Source organism: Aethalodelphis obliquidens, unplaced genomic scaffold (genome assembly GCF_003676395.1).
Source record: "Aethalodelphis obliquidens isolate GAN/ISIS:26980383/991018 unplaced genomic scaffold, ASM367639v1 scaffold21, whole genome shotgun sequence".
Classification (NCBI taxonomy): Eukaryota; Metazoa; Chordata; class Mammalia; order Artiodactyla; family Delphinidae; genus Aethalodelphis; species Aethalodelphis obliquidens.
Genome location: NW_020837965.1, coordinates 8,506,299 through 8,513,995, shown reverse-complemented (window position 1 = coordinate 8,513,995; position 7,697 = coordinate 8,506,299).

Sequence of the window (7,697 nt, the reverse complement as noted above, 5' to 3'; positions counted from 1 at the left end):
AATGCCCAGCTATCAATGGCACAGTCAGGATGCCCATATGGGTTTCTCCACCTCTGTGCCTATGACTTTACACTATACCACACTGTATCCCTGCCAGATAAAGCATCAAAAGTGAAGAGTATACTCTGATACAGAGAAATTAAACTACCCAAAACAACTCAGCCATACTTGGAAAATCAACCCTCAGGGTAATCTGAGAAGGATACATCATTCAGGATTGTTATCTTTAAAATAGAACTTTTCACACATAGATAGCAGTGTGATGTAGGGAAGAGAAAAATAGATCTGATAACCTTTCATTGTTGTATTCTTCATTTGGTAAATTACTCTCTATTAAGATATTATTTGCAAATGGCTTTTGGTAAGTTTTAATCCTCTGTTGTTTCCATCTCCCTTGAATCAAAGATGTCTTTGCTTGGAATATTAAAAATTCCACTAACTAATCTCTGGCAAATATTTACCAAGTTAGGTCAATGCTCCTTAATAAGCACTGGCCTCATCTATGTTCAGAGGAATAAGGATAATATAATATCATTAAAGCTTCCATAGACACAAATGATTTATAATTATGAAAAACTATATCTATAGTGAGTCACTGAAAATTTGAAACCTCATGAAGGGCGGCTCTGAGGTTTGCTTGAGAAGCACCCCCGGCACTACTACTGTTTGTTAATTGGGCTTGTGGAAAGTTCGGAGTAATGATTAGGCATGCCAAGATTCATCTGCCAAGCAACCATTATGAATCTCAGCAGGAAGCACAAGGGCATGCATGGCCCAAAATAGCAAACAGACCCTAAAATGGGAGAGAATTATGAAGAGTTAGAAAAAGAAACTAATTTTTAAAAAGAAAATAGTAGACCACAAATTATGTTAAGGATGAAATAATGAGGTAAAGAAAATCTCATAGTAACAGTAACAAAGTTAAATTCAGGAAGAGACGTGGTAATACAAAATGGTTTACTTACAAAGGAAGTTGTTACCCTAGGACTTGTTCAGAGAGAATAGTAGCAAAGAGTATAGAACGGCTGTTTAATGGTACACGAAAAGAGAGACTCATTTAAGAGAGATTTTATATTACTTTAACTTTCACACATTCAAAGAAATTGAACATGGAAAAGAAGCAAAGAAGAGGAACAAAGAAAAAGGGATAGAAAGACACACAAACCACCTCCAAGTATATTACAAACCTGTCAGAGAAGTTTTGACTTACCTGGTGTTATAAATAGAATTGGGATGTTAAGAACAGCCATGATATGAGGCAAGACCTTTGATATTGATATTTTTATCAATAGAGAACTTGAGGTGTTGTTTTCTCTTTTATCCATCACCATTTCCTGTTGATTTTTTCCCTAACTCCTACCTCTGAAACCTAGGATTCATTTAGCTGGAACCTTGCCTGCTTTATTCACTACTTTATCTTCAGTGCCTTAAAGAATCCCTGGCACACAGCAGTAACTCAAAATATATTCATTAAATCTAAGACTATGTCTTTGCAAATGTCTTAAAACATTTGCTTTGTCATCACCCTTGACTGCTTTTCTAGCTTAATATAGAATCTAGATTCAAAAGTATATGTCCTCAGAACTTTGAGGGGATTTCCTTATTTTTTCCAGCCTCCACTCTTGCTCCTAAAAACAAAATACAAAACACTAACAAGCAAACAGAGTAAAACCAAAAAACCCTGAAGCCTCTTTCATTCCTCTGTATAAAATTATTTTTCTCTCTGGAAACTTTCAGCATCTTTCCTTCCTTCTTTCCTTCTAGCCAGAAGTTTCTTGAAGTATTTCCCCATTCATCTGATGACATTTGATGGGTGCTTTCAATAAATAATTTGTGTGCTCATTATTTCTAGTATACATTCTATAATCATTACTTTTATTATTATCTCACTCCCATTTCTTTATTCCTTTTTGGTAAAACTCCTATAGTCAAATAGCCTTGATTAATCATCTGCTCATATTTTCTCTCATTTTCTTTAACGTCTCTTTACCTTTTTTAATCTGTTTAGACTAGAGACCCCAGAACTTTACTCTGAAACACCAACTCACCTGCTTGCAGACCTAGCCTTTTCCAAAAAGTCTGGCCAATTTCTTGAAATCTACATCTAACACATTGGTTATGAATTTCATTTTACTTATCGAAGAGATGTAAAAATAATTTCTGAGTTAATCCTAAATTTGGTACAATCTTACTTATGACAAACAGTTTCAAGAGACAATGTGGTAAAGTGTAGGCTTTATAGTAAAAGAAGGCTTGCTTAGATATCTTGTTCTGCCAAATATTAGCTAAAAGAGATGGAATATTTAGTTTCAGAGATTCAATTTCCTTATGTAAAAACTTAGATTAAATTACATTCAATACAGAAATGTCATTAAGCTTCATAATAATGCATGTAAATCATACTAAGTACCTGGGATATAGTATATGCTCAGTAACTATAGTAGGTATAAATAGGTATAGATGCTGTAAGAAGAGATGGCAGTTTAAGTGACTGAGGAAGATAATTAATTTTACTGGTCTAAACTACAGTCAAAGCCATTACCTTAATTTTGATCTCATTGTCATCTCTATGAGCTAATATTTCGATTAAATGGTTTATAAATGTACTATAGCTACATGAAGAAAAAGAGTGTTACATATGTATACAAATACACACACATACACACACATGTATATATGAGAAGCAGGTGGAGTAACTGAGTTTTAGTATCTAGTAGTTAAATCCTCCATGATCTTCTTAAAGTCCATCATTACTTCAGAAGTTATTTGGCTTAAAGAACTGGTGCTAATGTTATCTCACAAGTACAGAAAAAAAAAAGTTCAATAAAATATTAAAGCTGTTTTTTTTTTTTAATTGTTATTGGCTTTCTTCTAGGAATTTATAAATAAACCACAGAGCTGAATTCCTCCTCCTCATTAAACTAGATTCTCTGGGTGAGGAAGAATTTGTAGTGATATATGAGGCACTCAGAGGGAATAAGTTCCCATTATATTTTCACAGATATTTTATTTTATGTCTATTTAAGTGAAGTTCCATCTTATTTATTTTGAAATGTTGCCCTCAATTCTGTCAAGATTTTGCAAATCATCAAACATTCAGAGTAATGCACTATGCTTTGCAATTTGCATTGTGTATTGACAGTCCTTTAATTATGTTTTGAAATATGGATTTTTCAAGGCTGCATTTTATTTGAGCTATCACCTTAATTCGCAAATACACATGGTTTAATTATTCTAGTGAGAAGAGTTGGAAAATACCTAGCTGCGGTTGACTTATAGCATCTTTCCACAATCCTACAAATCTCATTCTTAGAAATTTTTTTTCTCATGGAGATTTGGGTAATTCATCTCAGTTTTCTCATCTTGGCAATCAATACATCTGATACACAAGTTAGTTTTCTTTTCTCTACTTCTACCCTCTAAATTGCCATGGCAATGAGAATGTTGTTCCTTCTATTTAAGAAAGATGACATTTAGCAATATTTGCTATATTACTTCATAAATACATGCCCTACAGTCACTTGCACTGTTGGTCATAGATTTGAGAATTCTCCAATATATGGATTCCACCATCTGTTTATTACTTCTTTAATCAAGATGTCTAATAAGAATCCTTTTTTGACTAAGGGCATGTTTGTATTTGTTCTCTGTCCCTGTCTTGTCTGTTTTCATTTTTTTCCCCTTCTCTCTAAACATCTGCAGGAAAATGAGTAACATGAAACAAAGTCTTATTTCAGATAATTAAAACAATATATCTATGGATATTATCAGAGGTCTCTTGCCTATGGTGAAACAAGTTCCATGGTAACACTGACCTCTGTCCTCTGCTCATCTTTATATAGAGACCTATGTATGTCATACTGACAGTGCTATTGTGCTGCTGGCTTCAGTGAGGCAGCTCCAGATCTCTCTGAGCTTCTGACCCCCAAAAGAATGTCAGCAGTGACACCCATCTGCATTTGTAACCTCCCTTCCACTGTTATTATTTTAAAAACATCAACTAAATGGCCTATGGCTTTTGAAGATAACAGCTTTCCCTAATGCTTATGGTTACTTCTAAAAGTGGCCTGGGGAAATACCCTGGCGGTCCAGTGGTTAGGACTCAGAGCTTTCACTGCGGTGACCAGGGGCCAATCTCTGGTAGGGGAACTAAGAGCCCACAAGCTGTGAGGCACAGCCAAAAAATAAAATAAAATAAAATAAAAAATAAAAGTGGTCTATGGGTCTGTTTTAACCTGATATAAAGGATTAAAAACTGGTAGTTTATTTTTCCTATTATGTCTAACTAATTATTTCTTCTGAAATAATTCTGGTCCAAGAAGATATAAGAAATCAAAACAAGTTGTTTTTCCAAAGATTCCTGAAAATTGTTCACTGGGATTATTGCTTTTGGGGAGAGGAAGAAATGACATGCTGTCATATCAATGGTGTTCACGTTTCTCTACTATTAAGAAAATTCAGATCAGTCCTGAGAATACGGAAATGAGAAGATGAGAAAAAGAGAGGCAGAGGAAAGTATCAAGATGTATTAATTAAAAATACTGCCACAATTCCATAAATCACTGTCAGTACTTCCTTTTCCTACTTGTCTTCAAACTTGATCATTACCGCCACTCCCATCCCCACACACACGCGCACACAGAAGCACAAACTCACACTCCCGTAAACATGCACCCAGAACTGGACCAGAACAAAGAGGAAAGGAGAGGACAAATAGTATGCAAGTATCACCTTAAGATGTGAATAAGAAAAAAAAAGCTGTCAGAAGACCTTGTGTTTGTTCCCAATCCCATCACTGATTCCTGTATTTAATCCCTTCCAGTGTCAATGTGCTCATCCTTTGTCTTGTTCTTTATACCCTGGGTAGTTTAATGTCTCACTATCTGCTTCTTCTGACATTTTCAACCTATAATCCTTACAGAGGAGCTTCATGGCTAAAAGGGAATCCCCTAATTTTCTCTTTTTTTATATTTCTTCACTCTCAGCACCTCAGGGTAGGCTCAATATCCAGATACGGCAAAACCGTATGTATTTCAAGTCAGAAATGCTTCACAAACAATCATCATTAACACAACTTATAAAATATATCTAAAGGTATGCTTGATTTTTAATTATTAAAAACTGCAATATAGCAGACTAGTTTCCTATTGAGAATTCAGTATGTTTGTTTCCTTTTAAAAAATATTCAATACATTTCTGTCAGTAGAATTTGATAACTTAGCATCCTTAAAATGCAAACTAGCTTACAATTTGGGGGACCATTCTCCAGGGATATATAGCTACTTGGCATATGGCTTTTACCTTTATGTGGGATGCAAACATTAGCTTCTAATATATAAGAAAATTAAGTGCACTCAGCCATGGAGCAATGCATTTTTTATCAGAACTCTGAGAAGTCAGCTCCAAGTTTCTATTTCTCTCTAGAGACGCCAATGCAATTGTGAACAGCAACTCCAATTACAGGAGAGAGAGGCTGCTTCTGTAAGGACCAGAAATTAATGTGGCAAATATAAGTGATAATGGTCTGATCGTGGCTCCATGTGTGCATAATGCTGTGCTAGGAACTGAGTCCTTTGACAATAATCTGCAAATTGAATTCTTTGAAAAATGGTACCCCTGTCTCTATCAATTCATTTCAATTCAACAAATATTTATTGATGGCTTGTTCCAGAAGCTTGGAATTCATCAGTGAACAGAAATTAAATTTCTAGCTGAAACTATACTCCCATAGGATAAGAGAGACAGTAAAACATTTCAAATAAATAAGTTGATAAGTATGATGGACAAAAATGTGGAGCAGAATTTAGGGGATCAAGAGTGAAGGGGGATATAATTTTAAATAGTGTGGTCAAGATGGTCTTAATTGAAATAGTGACATTTCCATGAAGACTTGAAATGAGGGGTGAGGGGCTTAACCATGCTGATATCTGAGGGAAGAGAGTCCCAGGTAATGGGAGTAGTCCTTATAAAAGGTCCAAACCAGGGGTCTAGCTGGACACAATCAAAGAATATCAATGAGGCAGATATAAATTAAATGGAATGTGCAAGGCAGAAAACTATAGTTAAAAGGACCAGAAAGATAATGAAATAATTGATTGTGGGGGGACAGATCACTTAAAGCATCACACTGTAAGTCTCTTTCTTTCCCTGAGTGAAAAGCATCTTTCAAGGGTTTGAACAGAAGTATGACATGACATGCACAATAATGTACAAGGTTCACCCCCACGGCGGAGATGAGAAGAGCCTATGAGAGGCACTGATGGAAGCAGTCACCCAGGTGAAAGATGGAAGAGATTTGGACAGTGTGGGAGCAGTGGGGAAAGTAAGAAGTGACAAAAGTCTTGGCATATTTTGAAGAGAGAGTCAAAATTTCCTAACGGGTGTATTGATAGGTAAGTAAAAACCTGATCAAAGAAGTACCAAAACCTAATATAAACTAAGCACTTTAGAATTTCATTAAAGCATATTCATTATCTAATTTGACCTCAAAAATAAATCCTTGAGACTGACAGGCAAGGTATTATTTATCTCTTATTTCACAAATGAAAAATAAAAGGAGGTTTATTGAAATATGAAGGAAACTATTATTTGTTGAATGAATCCTGCAAGCACAGCCTCCTACCAGGTAGTAACTTTCAAATTTATTACATCATTTAATCTTCATACAAGCCAAGACAGCAAGGACCAGCCCCAATTCTGCAAATAATGAAAATGCAGCTCAAAATGGTCTGTGATATACTCAAGTTTCCACAGTCAGAGTCATGATTTAACATAACTCTCACCACAAAGTTCTTTTCTTTCATAATCCCCAACTTCCTCTACTATCTGGATGTAGCCAAGTGAACCTTATGAAATATCTTTAGTCATTTAATCCTCAAGACATCCTTATGGGCAATTAATGCTGTTAGTATCTATTTTCTAGAGAGAGAAAGAGATGGAGAATATTTTATTAGTCAGGGTTCTTCAGAAAAAGCAAATTAATAGGATATAAAAGGAAATGTATTATGAGGAATTGTCTCATATGACTGTGGAGGCTGAGAAGTCCCATGATCTACTGTCTGAAAGTTGGACACCTAGGAAAGACAGTGGTGTTACTTCAGTAGAGTCCTAACTCCCGAGAACTAGGAAAGACAACGTGGATCCCAGTCCAAAGGCAGGAAAAGATGAGAGGAGATGTCCCAGATCAAGCAATGATGCAGAAAAAGAAAAGAATGCCTTCTTCCTCCACCTTTTTGTACTATTCAGGTCCTCAGTGGATGGGTTGCTGCCCACCCACACTGGGGAGGGCCACCTACCTTACTGAGTCCACTGATTCAAATTCTAATCTCATCTGGAAACATCCTCACAGACACACGGTGAAATAATGCTTAACCAGATATCCGGGCATCCCCTGATCCAGTCAAATTGACATAAAACTAACTAAAACAGACGTATAGTAATGTGTCCAAAGGTACATGCTAGTAACTGGCAAAGATGAACTTTAAATCTATGATCATTTGATTCTAAAACCCTCAATCTTCACAACTAAGCAGCACATTATAAAAATATAAAACCATATGCCCTCTCAGCCCCCTAAGGGAATTGTGAAAGTTAAATGAAGCCATGTACATGAAAGTGGTTTGCTAACTACAAGTTTCTCTATATGCTCTGTTTGATGTTTTTCTCATTACTTGTTGGCTACCTAATTTAAATTTCAA